At 51.1% G+C, this 14,061-nt stretch overlaps 21 non-coding genes across 21 annotated transcripts; all 21 read left to right on the plus strand.

Annotated features, from left to right (window-relative positions):
* Nucleotides 1-98: 98 nt before the first annotated feature.
* On the plus strand, nucleotides 99-169 carry TRNAG-CCC (transfer RNA glycine (anticodon CCC)). The gene has a single exon. It is a non-coding gene; the product is annotated as a tRNA-Gly (tRNA).
* A 976-nt stretch (nucleotides 170-1,145) lies between these two features.
* TRNAG-CCC (transfer RNA glycine (anticodon CCC)) lies at nucleotides 1,146-1,216 on the plus strand. Its single transcript has one exon. It is a non-coding gene; the product is annotated as a tRNA-Gly (tRNA).
* A 562-nt stretch (nucleotides 1,217-1,778) lies between these two features.
* Nucleotides 1,779-1,849, plus strand: TRNAG-GCC (transfer RNA glycine (anticodon GCC)). Its single transcript has one exon. It is a non-coding gene; the product is annotated as a tRNA-Gly (tRNA).
* A 350-nt stretch (nucleotides 1,850-2,199) lies between these two features.
* TRNAG-CCC (transfer RNA glycine (anticodon CCC)) lies at nucleotides 2,200-2,270 on the plus strand. Its single transcript has one exon. It is a non-coding gene; the product is annotated as a tRNA-Gly (tRNA).
* Nucleotides 2,271-2,822: 552 nt separating this feature from the next.
* On the plus strand, nucleotides 2,823-2,893 carry TRNAG-GCC (transfer RNA glycine (anticodon GCC)). Its single transcript has one exon. It is a non-coding gene; the product is annotated as a tRNA-Gly (tRNA).
* A 350-nt stretch (nucleotides 2,894-3,243) lies between these two features.
* On the plus strand, nucleotides 3,244-3,314 carry TRNAG-CCC (transfer RNA glycine (anticodon CCC)). Its single transcript has one exon. It is a non-coding gene; the product is annotated as a tRNA-Gly (tRNA).
* A 565-nt stretch (nucleotides 3,315-3,879) lies between these two features.
* TRNAG-GCC (transfer RNA glycine (anticodon GCC)) lies at nucleotides 3,880-3,950 on the plus strand. The gene has a single exon. It is a non-coding gene; the product is annotated as a tRNA-Gly (tRNA).
* A 350-nt stretch (nucleotides 3,951-4,300) lies between these two features.
* Nucleotides 4,301-4,371, plus strand: TRNAG-CCC (transfer RNA glycine (anticodon CCC)). Its single transcript has one exon. It is a non-coding gene; the product is annotated as a tRNA-Gly (tRNA).
* A 977-nt stretch (nucleotides 4,372-5,348) lies between these two features.
* On the plus strand, nucleotides 5,349-5,419 carry TRNAG-CCC (transfer RNA glycine (anticodon CCC)). The gene has a single exon. It is a non-coding gene; the product is annotated as a tRNA-Gly (tRNA).
* A 552-nt stretch (nucleotides 5,420-5,971) lies between these two features.
* On the plus strand, nucleotides 5,972-6,042 carry TRNAG-GCC (transfer RNA glycine (anticodon GCC)). The gene has a single exon. It is a non-coding gene; the product is annotated as a tRNA-Gly (tRNA).
* A 350-nt stretch (nucleotides 6,043-6,392) lies between these two features.
* TRNAG-CCC (transfer RNA glycine (anticodon CCC)) lies at nucleotides 6,393-6,463 on the plus strand. The gene has a single exon. It is a non-coding gene; the product is annotated as a tRNA-Gly (tRNA).
* Nucleotides 6,464-8,029: 1,566 nt separating this feature from the next.
* On the plus strand, nucleotides 8,030-8,100 carry TRNAG-GCC (transfer RNA glycine (anticodon GCC)). Its single transcript has one exon. It is a non-coding gene; the product is annotated as a tRNA-Gly (tRNA).
* A 350-nt stretch (nucleotides 8,101-8,450) lies between these two features.
* On the plus strand, nucleotides 8,451-8,521 carry TRNAG-CCC (transfer RNA glycine (anticodon CCC)). The gene has a single exon. It is a non-coding gene; the product is annotated as a tRNA-Gly (tRNA).
* Nucleotides 8,522-9,076: 555 nt separating this feature from the next.
* On the plus strand, nucleotides 9,077-9,147 carry TRNAG-GCC (transfer RNA glycine (anticodon GCC)). Its single transcript has one exon. It is a non-coding gene; the product is annotated as a tRNA-Gly (tRNA).
* A 350-nt stretch (nucleotides 9,148-9,497) lies between these two features.
* TRNAG-CCC (transfer RNA glycine (anticodon CCC)) lies at nucleotides 9,498-9,568 on the plus strand. The gene has a single exon. It is a non-coding gene; the product is annotated as a tRNA-Gly (tRNA).
* A 977-nt stretch (nucleotides 9,569-10,545) lies between these two features.
* Nucleotides 10,546-10,616, plus strand: TRNAG-CCC (transfer RNA glycine (anticodon CCC)). Its single transcript has one exon. It is a non-coding gene; the product is annotated as a tRNA-Gly (tRNA).
* Nucleotides 10,617-11,178: 562 nt separating this feature from the next.
* TRNAG-GCC (transfer RNA glycine (anticodon GCC)) lies at nucleotides 11,179-11,249 on the plus strand. The gene has a single exon. It is a non-coding gene; the product is annotated as a tRNA-Gly (tRNA).
* Nucleotides 11,250-11,599: 350 nt separating this feature from the next.
* On the plus strand, nucleotides 11,600-11,670 carry TRNAG-CCC (transfer RNA glycine (anticodon CCC)). The gene has a single exon. It is a non-coding gene; the product is annotated as a tRNA-Gly (tRNA).
* A 983-nt stretch (nucleotides 11,671-12,653) lies between these two features.
* Nucleotides 12,654-12,724, plus strand: TRNAG-CCC (transfer RNA glycine (anticodon CCC)). The gene has a single exon. It is a non-coding gene; the product is annotated as a tRNA-Gly (tRNA).
* A 565-nt stretch (nucleotides 12,725-13,289) lies between these two features.
* On the plus strand, nucleotides 13,290-13,360 carry TRNAG-GCC (transfer RNA glycine (anticodon GCC)). The gene has a single exon. It is a non-coding gene; the product is annotated as a tRNA-Gly (tRNA).
* A 350-nt stretch (nucleotides 13,361-13,710) lies between these two features.
* On the plus strand, nucleotides 13,711-13,781 carry TRNAG-CCC (transfer RNA glycine (anticodon CCC)). The gene has a single exon. It is a non-coding gene; the product is annotated as a tRNA-Gly (tRNA).
* The last annotated feature ends 280 nt before the right edge of the window (nucleotides 13,782-14,061 follow it).

Genomic DNA, 14,061 nt, shown 5'->3' on the forward strand with positions numbered 1-14,061 from the left:
GGCTTTCAGCAGAAGTCAAGAGTTTACGAGTGACCATTCGCATGGAACTGGCAGGTGTGTTAAATCAAGCGCTCTACCGCAGTAATGCTGCTTGTCAAGCATTGGTAGTTCAGTGGTAGAATTCTCGCTTCCCAAGCGGGAGGCCCGGGTTCGATTCCCGGCCAATGCATGGCACTTTTGTAGACGTGTCTCTTGATATTTTAAAAGGCATGGGAAAAGAAAAATGGAAACGGTAGATAAGATGATTGCATTGCTTGTCTGTTTTCTGCGCAAAGAAAGCAATCTGCTGCCCTCTTTTAGCAGAAGATGGAACTGCAGTTTCAACTTAAGGCGGGAAACCTTCTATTATGCAAATAATTCCCAGAAGACCCCAGAAGCCCAGATTGAAAGGGTGTCAGCCTCGTGTGGCTGCAAAGATATCCCCTGAGTCCTGCGGTAGAAGTCTGGCTTTCCTGAGGCACGGTGCTCAGGGAACTGCACTCAGAGTAGCGACCCATACAAAGGCCACCCTCATCTACCAGTGTGCTTGCCTCTGTCCACTTTTCCTGTCTATAGAACCTAGCCGTTCGTGGCCAAGTGAGTGAGAAGGACTGCCAGGGCAGCGCAGCTCCCATTCACCCACCGGAGCTGGCGCCATCCTCATGTCACTGCAGTGCTCTGTTAAATCAGCTGCTCTGGGCTGCAATGGTCCAGAGCACTGTAGCGCCAGTGTACAGCATGTAAGGCATTGGTGGTTCAGTGGTAGAATTCTCACCTGCCACGCGGGAGGCCCGGGTTCGATTCCCGGCCAATGCATGAGCGTTTTGCACATGTACCTTTCGTTGACTTTGAAGCATCGTGAAAAGGAAGAGACCGAACAAAAAAACAAGCCTTGATTGCCTTGCTTGCCTTATTTCTGCTACTAGCGATCGCTCTGCTGATCCCTTTTAGTAGAAGGGGCCGCTGCGCCTTGACTGGAAGCAGGGCAATCTCAGATTATGCAAAACGCTCATAGAGGCCCAGCCCGAGTAGGTGCCAGTCTCACACGTCTGCAAAGGCCTTCAATGAGGCTTTCAGCAGAAGTCAAGAGTTTACGAGTGACCATTCGCATGGAACTGGCAGGTGTGTTAAATCAAGTGCTCTACCGCAGTAATGCTGCTTGTCAGGCATTGGTAGTTCAGTGGTAGAATTCTCGCTTCCCAAGCGGGAGGCCCGGGTTCGATTCCCGGCCAATGCATGGCACTTTTGTAGACGTGTCTCTTGATATTTTAAAAGGCATGGGAAAAGAAAAATGGAAACGGTAGATAAGATGATTGCATTGCTTGTCTGTTTTCTGCGCAAAGAAAGCACTCTGCTGCCCTCTTTTAGCAGAAGATGGAACGGCAGTTTCAATTTAAGGCGGGAAACCTATTATGCAAATAATTCCCAGAAGACCCCAGAAGCCCAGATTGAAAGGGTGTCAGCCTCGTGTGGCTGCAAAGATATCCCCTGAGTCCTGCGGTAGAAGTCTGGCTTTCCTGAGGCACGGTGCTCAGGGAACTGCACTCAGAGTAGCGACCCATACAAAGGCCACCCTCATCTACCAGTGTGCTTGCCTCTGTCCACTTTTCCTGTCTATAGAACCTGGCCGTTCGTGGCCGTTCGTGGCCAAGTGAGTGAGAAGGACTGCCAGGGCAGCGCAGCTCCCATTCACCCACCGGAGCTGGCGCCATCCTCATGTCACTGCAGTGCTCTGTTAAATCAGCTGCTCTGGGCTGCAATGGTCCAGAGCACTGTAGCGCCAGTGTGCAGCATGTAAGGCATTGGTGGTTCAGTGGTAGAATTCTCGCCTGCCACGCGGGAGGCCCGGGTTCGATTCCCGGCCAATGCATGAGCGTTTTGCACATGTACCTTTCGTTGACTTTGAAGCATCGTGAAAAGGAAGAGACCGAACAAAAAAACAAGCCTTGATTGCCTTGCTTGCCTTATTTCTGCTACTAGCGATCACTCTGCTGATCCCTTTTAGTAGAAGGGGCCGCTGCGCCTTGACTGGAAGCAGGGCAATCTCAGATTATGCAAAACACTCATAGAGGCCCAGCCCGAGTAGGTGCCAGTCTCACACGTCTGCAAAGGCCTTCAATGAGGCTTTCAGCAGAAGTTAAGAGTTTACGAGTGACCATTCGCATGGAACTGGCAGGTGTGTTAAATCAAGCGCTCTACCGCAGTAATGCTGCTTGTCAAGCATTGGTAGTTCAGTGGTAGAATTCTCGCTTCCCAAGCGGGAGGCCCGGGTTCGATTCCCGGCCAATGCATGGCACTTTTGTAGACGTGTCTCTTGATATTTTAAAAGGCATGGGAAAAGAAAAATGGAAACGGTAGATAAGATGATTGCATTGCTTGTCTGTTTTCTGCGCAAAGAAAGCACTCTGCTGCCCTCTTTTAGCAGAAGATGGAACGGCAGTTTCAACTTAAGGCGGGAAACCTATTATGCAAATAATTCCCAGAAGACCCCAGAAGCCCAGATTGAAAGGGTGTCAGCCTCGTGTGGCTGCAAAGATATCCCCTGAGTCCTGCGGTAGAAGTCTGGCTTTCCTGAGGCACGGTGCTCAGGGAACTGCACTCAGAGTAGCGACCCATACAAAGGCCACCCTCATCTACCAGTGTGCTTGCCTCTGTCCACTTTTCCTGTCTATAGAACCTGGCCGTTCGTGGCCAAGTGAGTGAGAAGGACTGCCAGGGCAGCGCAGCTCCCATTCACCCACCGGAGCTGGCGCCATCCTCATGTCACTGCAGTGCTCTGTTAAATCAGCTGCTCTGGGCTGCAATGGTCCAGAGCACTGTAGCACCAGTGTGCAGCATGTAAGGCATTGGTGGTTCAGTGGTAGAATTCTCGCCTGCCACGCGGGAGGCCCGGGTTCGATTCCCGGCCAATGCATGAGCGTTTTGCACATGTACCTTTCGTTGACTTTGAAGCATCGTGAAAAGGAAGAGACCGAACAAAAAAACAAGCCTTGATTGCCTTGCTTGCCTTATTTCTGCTACTAGCGATCACTCTGCTGATCCCTTTTAGTAGAAGGGGCCGCTGCGCCTTGACTGGAAGCAGGGCAATCTCAGATTATGCAAACAGCTCATAGAGGCCCAGCCCGAGTAGGTGCCAGTCTCACACGTCTGCAAAGGCCTTCAATGAGGCTTTCAGCAGAAGTCAAGAGTTTACGAGTGACCATTCGCATGGAACTGGCAGGTGTGTTAAATCAAGTGCTCTACCGCAGTAATGCTGCTTGTCAGGCATTGGTAGTTCAGTGGTAGAATTCTCGCTTCCCAAGCGGGAGGCCCGGGTTCGATTCCCGGCCAATGCATGGCACTTTTGTAGACGTGTCTCTTGATATTTTAAAAGGCATGGGAAAAGAAAAATGGAAACGGTAGATAAGATGATTGCATTGCTTGTCTGTTTTCTGCGCAAAGAAAGCACTCTGCTGCCCTCTTTTAGCAGAAGATGGAACGGCAGTTTCAACTTAAGGCGGGAAACCTTCTATTATGCAAATAATTCCCAGAAGACCCCAGAAGCCCAGATTGAAAGGGTGTCAGCCTCGTGTGGCTGCAAAGATATCCCCTGAGTCCTGCGGTAGAAGTCTGGCTTTCCTGAGGCACGGTGCTCAGGGAACTGCACTCAGAGTAGCGACCCATACAAAGGCCTCCCTCATCTACCAGTGTGCTTGCCTCTGTCCACTTTTCCTGTCTATAGAACCTGGCCGTTCGTGGCCGTTCGTGGCCAAGTGAGTGAGAAGGACTGCCAGGGCAGCGCAGCTCCCATTCACCCACCGGAGCTGGCGCCATCCTCATGTCACTGCAGTGCTCTGTTAAATCAGCTGCTCTGGGCTGCAATGGTCCAGAGCACTGTAGCGCCAGTGTGCAGCATGTAAGGCATTGGTGGTTCAGTGGTAGAATTCTCGCCTGCCACGCGGGAGGCCCGGGTTCGATTCCCGGCCAATGCATGAGTGTTTTGCACATGTACCTTTCGTTGACTTTGAAGCATCGTGAAAAGGAAGAGACCGAACAAAAAAACAAGCCTTGATTGCCTTGCTTGCCTTATTTCTGCTACTAGCGATCACTCTGCTGATCCCTTTTAGTAGAAGGGGCCGCTGCGCCTTGACTGGAAGCAGGGCAATCTCAGATTATGCAAAACGCTCATAGAGGCCCAGCCCGAGTAGGTGCCAGTCTCACACGTCTGCAAAGGCCTTCAATGAGGCTTTCAGCAGAAGTCAAGAGTTTACGAGTGACCATTCGCATGGAACTGGCAGGTGTGTTAAATCAAGCGCTCTACTGCAGTAATGCTGCTTGTCAAGCATTGGTAGTTCAGTGGTAGAATTCTCGCTTCCCAAGCGGGAGGCCCGGGTTCGATTCCCGGCCAATGCATGGCACTTTTGTAGACGTGTCTCTTGATATTTTAAAAGGCATGGGAAAAGAAAAATGGAAACGGTAGATAAGATGATTGCATTGCTTGTCTGTTTTCTGCGCAAAGAAAGCAATCTGCTGCCCTCTTTTAGCAGAAGATGGAACTGCAGTTTCAACTTAAGGCGGGAAACCTTCTATTATGCAAATAATTCCCAGAAGACCCCAGAAGCCCAGATTGAAAGGGTGTCAGCCTTGTGTGGCTGCAAAGATATCCCCTGAGTCCTGCGGTAGAAGTCTGGCTTTCCTGAGGCACGGTGCTCAGGGAACTGCACTCAGAGTAGCGACCCATACAAAGGCCACCCTCATCTACCAGTGTGCTTGCCTCTGTCCACTTTTCCTGTCTATAGAACCTGGCCGTTCGTGGCCGTTCGTGGCCAAGTGAGTGAGAAGGACTGCCAGGGCAGCGCAGCTCCCATTCACCCACCGGAGCTGGCGCCATCCTCATGTCACTGCAGTGCTCTGTTAAATCAGCTGCTCTGGGCTGCAATGGTCCAGAGCACTGTAGCGCCAGTGTACAGCATGTAAGGCATTGGTGGTTCAGTGGTAGAATTCTCACCTGCCACGCGGGAGGCCCGGGTTCGATTCCCGGCCAATGCATGAGCGTTTTTCACATGTACCTTTCGTTGACTTTGAAGCATCGTGAAAAGGAAGAGACCGAACAAAAAAACAAGCCTTGCTTGCCTTATTTCTGCTACTAGCGATCACTCTGCTGATCCCTTTTAGTAGAAGGGGCCGCTGCGCCTTGACTGGAAGCAGGGCAATCTCAGATTATGCAAAACGCTCATAGAGGCCCAGCCCGAGTAGGTGCCAGTCTCACACGTCTGCAAAGGCCTTCAATGAGGCTTTCAGCAGAAGTCAAGAGTGTACGAGTGACCATTCGCATGGAACTGGCAGGTGTGTTAAATCAAGTGCTCTACCGCAGTAATGCTGCTTGTCAGGCATTGGTAGTTCAGTGGTAGAATTCTCGCTTCCCAAGCGGGAGGCCCGGGTTCGATTCCCGGCCAATGCATGGCACTTTTGTAGACGTGTCTCTTGATATTTTAAAAGGCATGGGAAAAGAAAAATGGAAACGGTAGATAAGATGATTGCATTGCTTGTCTGTTTTCTGCGCAAAGAAAGCACTCTGCTGCCCTCTTTTAGCAGAAGATGGAACGGCAGTTTCAATTTAAGGCGGGAAACCTATTATGCAAATAATTCCCAGAAGACCCCAGAAGCCCAGATTGAAAGGGTGTCAGCCTCGTGTGGCTGCAAAGATATCCCCTGAGTCCTACGGTAGAAGTCTGGCTTTCCTGAGGCACGGTGCTCAGGGAACTGCACTCAGAGTAGCGACCCATACAAAGGCCACCCTCATCTACCAGTGTGCTTGCCTCTGTCCACTTTTCCTGTCTATAGAACCTGGCCGTTCGTGGCCAAGTGAGTGAGAAGGACTGCCAGGGCAGCGCAGCTCCCATTCACCCACCGGAGCTGGCGCCATCCTCATGTCACTGCAGTGCTCTGTTAAATCAGCTGCTCTGGGCTGCAATGGTCCAGAGCACTGTAGCACCAGTGTGCAGCATGTAAGGCATTGGTGGTTCAGTGGTAGAATTCTCGCCTGCCACGCGGGAGGCCCGGGTTCGATTCCCGGCCAATGCATGAGCGTTTTGCACATGTACCTTTCGTTGACTTTGAAGCATCGTGAAAAGGAAGAGACCGAACAAAAAAACAAGCCTTGATTGCCTTGCTTGCCTTATTTCTGCTACTAGCGATCACTCTGCTGATCCCTTTTAGTAGAAGGGGCCGCTGCGCCTTGACTGGAAGCAGGGCAATCTCAGATTATGCAAACAGCTCATAGAGGCCCAGCCCGAGTAGGTGCCAGTCTCACACGTCTGCAAAGGCCTTCAATGAGGCTTTCAGCAGAAGTCAAGAGTTTACGAGTGACCATTCGCATGGAACTGGCAGGTGTGTTAAATCAAGTGCTCTACCGCAGTAATGCTGCTTGTCAGGCATTGGTAGTTCAGTGGTAGAATTCTCGCTTCCCAAGCGGGAGGCCCGGGTTCGATTCCCGGCCAATGCATGGCACTTTTGTAGACGTGTCTCTTGATATTTTAAAAGGCATGGGAAAAGAAAAATGGAAACGGTAGATAAGATGATTGCATTGCTTGTCTGTTTTCTGCGCAAAGAAAGCACTCTGCTGCCCTCTTTTAGCAGAAGATGGAACGGCAGTTTCAACTTAAGGCGGGAAACCTTCTATTATGCAAATAATTCCCAGAAGACCCCAGAAGCCCAGATTGAAAGGGTGTCAGCCTCGTGTGGCTGCAAAGATATCCCCTGAGTCCTGCGGTAGAAGTCTGGCTTTCCTGAGGCACGGTGCTCAGGGAACTGCACTCAGAGTAGCGACCCATACAAAGGCCTCCCTCATCTACCAGTGTGCTTGCCTCTGTCCACTTTTCCTGTCTATAGAACCTGGCCGTTCGTGGCCGTTCGTGGCCAAGTGAGTGAGAAGGACTGCCAGGGCAGCGCAGCTCCCATTCACCCACCGGAGCTGGCGCCATCCTCATGTCACTGCAGTGCTCTGTTAAATCAGCTGCTCTGGGCTGCAATGGTCCAGAGCACTGTAGCGCCAGTGTGCAGCATGTAAGGCATTGGTGGTTCAGTGGTAGAATTCTCGCCTGCCACGCGGTTGACTTTGAAGCATCGTGAAAAGGAAGAGACCGAACAAAAAAACAAGCCTTGATTGCCTTGCTTGCCTTATTTCTGCTACTAGCGATCACTCTGCTGATCCCTTTTAGTAGAAGGGGCCGCTGCGCCTTGACTGGAAGCAGGGCAATCTCAGATTATGCAAAACGCTCATAGAGGCCCAGCCCGAGTAGGTGCCAGTCTCACACGTCTGCAAAGGCCTTCAATGAGGCTTTCAGCAGAAGTCAAGAGTTTACGAGTGACCATTCGCATGGAACTGGCAGGTGTGTTAAATCAAGCGCTCTACCGCAGTAATGCTGCTTGTCAAGCATTGGTAGTTCAGTGGTAGAATTCTCTCTTCCCAAGCGGGAGGCCCGGGTTCGATTCCCGGCCAATGCATGGCACTTTTGTAGACGTGTCTCTTGATATTTTAAAAGGCATGGGAAAAGAAAAATGGAAACGGTAGATAAGATGATTGCATTGCTTGTCTGTTTTCTGCGCAAAGAAAGCAATCTGCTGCCCTCTTTTAGCAGAAGATGGAACTGCAGTTTCAACTTAAGGCGGGAAACCTTCTATTATGCAAATAATTCCCAGAAGACCCCAGAAGCCCAGATTGAAAGGGTGTCAGCCTCGTGTGGCTGCAAAGATATCCCCTGAGTCCTGCGGTAGAAGTCTGGCTTTCCTGAGGCACGGTGCTCAGGGAACTGCACTCAGAGTAGCGACCCATACAAAGGCCACCCTCATCTACCAGTGTGCTTGCCTCTGTCCACTTTTCCTGTCTATAGAACCTGGCCGTTCGTGGCCGTTCGTGGCCAAGTGAGTGAGAAGGACTGCCAGGGCAGCGCAGCTCCCATTCACCCACCGGAGCTGGCGCCATCCTCATGTCACTGCAGTGCTCTGTTAAATCAGCTGCTCTGGGCTGCAATGGTCCAGAGCACTGTAGCGCCAGTGTGCAGCATGTAAGGCATTGGTGGTTCAGTGGTAGAATTCTCGCCTGCCACGCGGGAGGCCCGGGTTCGATTCCCGGCCAATGCATGAGCGTTTTGCACATGTACCTTTCGTTGACTTTGAAGCATCGTGAAAAGGAAGAGACCGAACAAAAAAACAAGCCTTGATTGCCTTGCTTGCCTTATTTCTGCTACTAGCGATCACTCTGCTGATCCCTTTTAGTAGAAGGGGCCGCTGCGCCTTGACTGGAAGCAGGGCAATCTCAGATTATGCAAAACACTCATAGAGGCCCAGCCCGAGTAGGTGCCAGTCTCACACGTCTGCAAAGGCCTTCAATGAGGCTTTCAGCAGAAGTCAAGAGTTTACGAGTGACCATTCGCATGGAACTGGCAGGTGTGTTAAATCAAGCGCTCTACCGCAGTAATGCTGCTTGTCAAGCATTGGTAGTTCAGTGGTAGAATTCTCGCTTCCCAAGCGGGAGGCCCGGGTTCGATTCCCGGCCAATGCATGGCACTTTTGTAGACGTGTCTCTTGATATTTTAAAAGGCATGGGAAAAGAAAAATGGAAACGGTAGATAAGATGATTGCATTGCTTGTCTGTTTTCTGCGCAAAGAAAGCAATCTGCTGCCCTCTTTTAGCAGAAGATGGAACTGCAGTTTCAACTTAAGGCGGGAAACCTTCTATTATGCAAATAATTCCCAGAAGACCCCAGAAGCCCAGATTGAAAGGGTGTCAGCCTCGTGTGGCTGCAAAGATATCCCCTGAGTCCTGCGGTAGAAGTCTGGCTTTCCTGAGGCACGGTGCTCAGGGAACTGCACTCAGAGTAGCGACCCATACAAAGGCCACCCTCATCTACCAGTGTGCTTGCCTCTGTCCACTTTTCCTGTCTATAGAACCTGGCCGTTCGTGGCCAAGTGAGTGAGAAGGACTGCCAGGGCAGCGCAGCTCCCATTCACCCACCGGAGCTGGCGCCATCCTCATGTCACTGCAGTGCTCTGTTAAATCAGCTGCTCTGGGCTGCAATGGTCCAGAGCACTGTAGCGCCAGTGTGCAGCATGTAAGGCATTGGTGGTTCAGTGGTAGAATTCTCGCCTGCCACGCGGGAGGCCCGGGTTCGATTCCCGGCCAATGCATGAGCGTTTTGCACATGTACCTTTCGTTGACTTTGAAGCATCGTGAAAAGGAAGAGACCGAACAAAAAAACAAGCCTTGATTGCCTTGCTTGCCTTATTTCTGCTACTAGCGATCACTCTGCTGATCCCTTTTAGTAGAAGGGGCCGCTGCGCCTTGACTGGAAGCAGGGCAATCTCAGATTATGCAAACAGCTCATAGAGGCCCAGCCCGAGTAGGTGCCAGTCTCACACGTCTGCAAAGGCCTTCAATGAGGCTTTCAGCAGAAGTCAAGAGTTTACGAGTGACCATTCGCATGGAACTGGCAGGTGTGTTAAATCAAGTGCTCTACCGCAGTAATGCTGCTTGTCAGGCATTGGTAGTTCAGTGGTAGAATTCTCGCTTCCCAAGCGGGAGGCCCGGGTTCGATTCCCGGCCAATGCATGGCACTTTTGTAGACGTGTCTCTTGATATTTTAAAAGGCATGGGAAAAGAAAAATGGAAACGGTAGATAAGATGATTGCATTGCTTGTCTGTTTTCTGCGCAAAGAAAGCACTCTGCTGCCCTCTTTTAGCAGAAGATGGAACGGCAGTTTCAACTTAAGGCGGGAAACCTTCTATTATGCAAATAATTCCCAGAAGACCCCAGAAGCCCAGATTGAAAGGGTGTCAGCCTCGTGTGGCTGCAAAGATATCCCCTGAGTCCTGCGGTAGAAGTCTGGCTTTCCTGAGGCACGGTGCTCAGGGAACTGCACTCAGAGTAGCGACCCATACAAAGGCCACCCTCATCTACCAGTGTGCTTGCCTCTGTCCACTTTTCCTGTCTATAGAACCTGGCCGTTCGTGGCCGTTCGTGGCCAAGTGAGTGAGAAGGACTGCCAGGGCAGCGCAGCTCCCATTCACCCACCGGAGCTGGCGCCATCCTCATGTCACTGCAGTGCTCTGTTAAATCAGCTGCTCTGGGCTGCAATGGTCCAGAGCACTGTAGCGCCAGTGTACAGCATGTAAGGCATTGGTGGTTCAGTGGTAGAATTCTCACCTGCCACGCGGGAGGCCCGGGTTCGATTCCCGGCCAATGCATGAGCGTTTTTCACATGTACCTTTCGTTGACTTTGAAGCATCGTGAAAAGGAAGAGACCGAACAAAAAAACAAGCCTTGCTTGCCTTATTTCTGCTACTAGCGATCACTCTGCTGATCCCTTTTAGTAGAAGGGGCCGCTGCGCCTTGACTGGAAGCAGGGCAATCTCAGATTATGCAAAACGCTCATAGAGGCCCAGCCCGAGTAGGTGCCAGTCTCACACGTCTGCAAAGGCCTTCAATGAGGCTTTCAGCAGAAGTCAAGAGTTTACGAGTGACCATTCGCATGGAACTGGCAGGTGTGTTAAATCAAGTGCTCTACCGCAGTAATGCTGCTTGTCAGGCATTGGTAGTTCAGTGGTAGAATTCTCGCTTCCCAAGCGGGAGGCCCGGGTTCGATTCCCGGCCAATGCATGGCACTTTTGTAGACGTGTCTCTTGATATTTTAAAAGGCATGGGAAAAGAAAAATGGAAACGGTAGATAAGATGATTGCATTGCTTGTCTGTTTTCTGCGCAAAGAAAGCACTCTGCTGCCCTCTTTTAGCAGAAGATGGAACGGCAGTTTCAATTTAAGGCGGGAAACCTATTATGCAAATAATTCCCAGAAGACCCCAGAAGCCCAGATTGAAAGGGTGTCAGCCTCGTGTGGCTGCAAAGATATCCCCTGAGTCCTACGGTAGAAGTCTGGCTTTCCTGAGGCACGGTGCTCAGGGAACTGCACTCAGAGTAGCGACCCATACAAAGGCCACCCTCATCTACCAGTGTGCTTGCCTCTGTCCACTTTTCCTGTCTATAGAACCTGGCCGTTCGTGGCCGTTCGTGGCCAAGTGAGTGAGAAGGACTGCCAGGGCAGCGCAGCTCCCATTCACCCACCGGAGCTGGCGCCATCCTCATGTCACTGCAGTGCTCTGTTAAATCAGCTGCTCTGGGCTGCAATGGTCCAGAGCACTGTAGCGCCAGTGTGCAGCATGTAAGGCATTGGTGGTTCAGTGGTAGAATTCTCGCCTGCCACGCGGGAGGCCCGGGTTCGATTCCCGGCCAATGCATGAGCGTTTTGCACATGTACCTTTCGTTGACTTTGAAGCATCGTGAAAAGGAAGAGACCGAACAAAAAAACAAGCCTTGATTGCCTTGCTTGCCTTATTTCTGCTACTAGCGATCACTCTGCTGATCCCTTTTAGTAGAAGGGGCCGCTGCGCCTTGACTGGAAGCAGGGCAATCTCAGATTATGCAAAACACTCATAGAGGCCCAGCCCGAGTAGGTGCCAGTCTCACACGTCTGCAAAGGCCTTCAATGAGGCTTTCAGCAGAAGTCAAGAGTTTACGAGTGACCATTCGCATGGAACTGGCAGGTGTGTTAAATCAAGCGCTCTACCGCAGTAATGCTGCTTGTCAAGCATTGGTAGTTCAGTGGTAGAATTCTCGCTTCCCAAGCGGGAGGCCCGGGTTCGATTCCCGGCCAATGCATGGCACTTTTGTAGACGTGTCTCTTGATATTTTAAAAGGCATGGGAAAAGAAAAATGGAAACGGTAGATAAGATGATTGCATTGCTTGTCTGTTTTCTGCGCAAAGAAAGCACTCTGCTGCCCTCTTTTAGCAGAAGATGGAACGGCAGTTTCAACTTAAGGCGGGAAACCTATTATGCAAATAATTCCCAGAAGACCCCAGAAGCCCAGATTGAAAGGGTGTCAGCCTCGTGTGGCTGCAAAGATATCCCCTGAGTCCTGCGGTAGAAGTCTGGCTTTCCTGAGGCACGGTGCTCAGGGAACTGCACTCAGAGTAGCGACCCATACAAAGGCCACCCTCATCTACCAGTGTGCTTGCCTCTGTCCACTTTTCCTGTCTATAGAACCTGGCCGTTCGTGGCCGTTCGTGGCCAAGTGAGTGAGAAGGACTGCCAGGGCAGCGCAGCTCCCATTCACCCACCGGAGCTGGCGCCATCCTCATGTCACTGCAGTGCTCTGTTAAATCAGCTGCTCTGGGCTGCAATGGTCCAGAGCACTGTAGCGCCAGTGTGCAGCATGTAAGGCATTGGTGGTTCAGTGGTTGAATTCTCGCCTGCCACGCGGGAGGCCCGGGTTCGATTCCCGGCCAATGCATGAGTGTTTTGCACATGTACCTTTCGTTGACTTTGAAGCATCGTGAAAAGGAAGAGACCGAACAAAAAAACAAGCCTTGATTGCCTTGCTTGCCTTATTTCTGCTACTAGCGATCACTCTGCTGATCCCTTTTAGTAGAAGGGGCCGCTGCGCCTTGACTGGAAGCAGGGCAATCTCAGATTATGCAAAACGCTCATAGAGGCCCAGCCCGAGTAGGTGCCAGTCTCACACGTCTGCAAAGGCCTTCAATGAGGCTTTCAGCAGAAGTCAAGAGTTTACGAGTGACCATTCGCATGGAACTGGCAGGTGTGTTAAATCAAGCGCTCTACCGCAGTAATGCTGCTTGTCAAGCATTGGTAGTTCAGTGGTAGAATTCTCGCTTCCCAAGCGGGAGGCCCGGGTTCGATTCCCGGCCAATGCATGGCACTTTTGTAGACGTGTCTCTTGATATTTTAAAAGGCATGGGAAAAGAAAAATGGAAACGGTAGATAAGATGATTGCATTGCTTGTCTGTTTTCTGCGCAAAGAAAGCAATCTGCTGCCCTCTTTTAGCAGAAGATGGAACTGCAGTTTCAACTTAAGGCGGGAAACCTTCTATTATGCAAATAATTCCCAGAAGACCCCAGAAGCCCAGATTGAAAGGGTGTCAGCCTCGTGTGGCTGCAAAGATATCCCCTGAGTCCTGCGGTAGAAGTCTGGCTTTCCTGAGGCACGGTGCTCAGGGAACTGCACTCAGAGTAGCGACCCATACAAAGGCCACCCTCATCTACCAGTGTGCTTGCCTCTGTCCACTTTTCCTGTCTATAGAACCTGGCCGTTCGTGGCCGTTCGTGGCCAAGTGAGTGAGAAGGACTGCCAGGGCAGCGCAGCTCCCATTCACCCACCGGAGCTGGCGCCATCCTCATGTCACTGCAGTGCTCTGTTAAATCAGCTGCTCTGGGCTGCAATGGTCCAGAGCACTGTAGCGCCAGTGTGCAGCATGTAAGGCATTGGTGGTTCAGTGGTAGAATTCTCGCCTGCCACGCGGGAGGCCCGGGTTCGATTCCCGGCCAATGCATGAGTGTTTTGCACATGTACCTTTCGTTGACTTTGAAGCATCGTGAAAAGGAAGAGACCGAACAAAAAAACAAGCCTTGATTGCCTTGCTTGCCTTATTTCTGCTACTAGCGATCACTCTGCTGATCCCTTTTAGTAGAAGGGGCCGCTGCGCCTTGACTGGAAGCAGGGCAATCTCAGATTATGCAAAACGCTCATAGAGGCCCAGCCCGAGTAGGTGCCAGTCTCACACGTCTGCAAAGGCCTTCAATGAGGCTTTCAGCAGAAGTCAAGAGTTTACGAGTGACCATTCGCATGGAACTGGCAGGTGTGTTAAATCAAGCGCTCTACCGCAGTAATGCTGCTTGTCAAGCATTGGTAGTTCAGTGGTAGAATTCTCGCTTCCCAAGCGGGAGGCCCGGGTTCGATTCCCGGCCAATGCATGGCACTTTTGTAGACGTGTCTCTTGATATTTTAAAAGGCATGGGAAAAGAAAAATGGAAACGGTAGATAAGATGATTGCATTGCTTGTCTGTTTTCTGCGCAAAGAAAGCAATCTGCTGCCCTCTTTTAGCAGAAGATGGAACTGCAGTTTCAACTTAAGGCGGGAAACCTTCTATTATGCAAATAATTCCCAGAAGACCCCAGAAGCCCAGATTGAAAGGGTGTCAGCCTCGTGTGGCTGCAAAGATATCCCCTGAGTCCTGCGGTAGAAGTCTGGCT

Source organism: Ambystoma mexicanum, unplaced genomic scaffold, assembly GCF_040938575.1.
Source record: "Ambystoma mexicanum isolate Mex_15411 unplaced genomic scaffold, UKY_AmexF1_1 Mex_scaf52, whole genome shotgun sequence".
NCBI classification, from domain to species: domain Eukaryota; kingdom Metazoa; phylum Chordata; class Amphibia; order Caudata; family Ambystomatidae; genus Ambystoma; species Ambystoma mexicanum.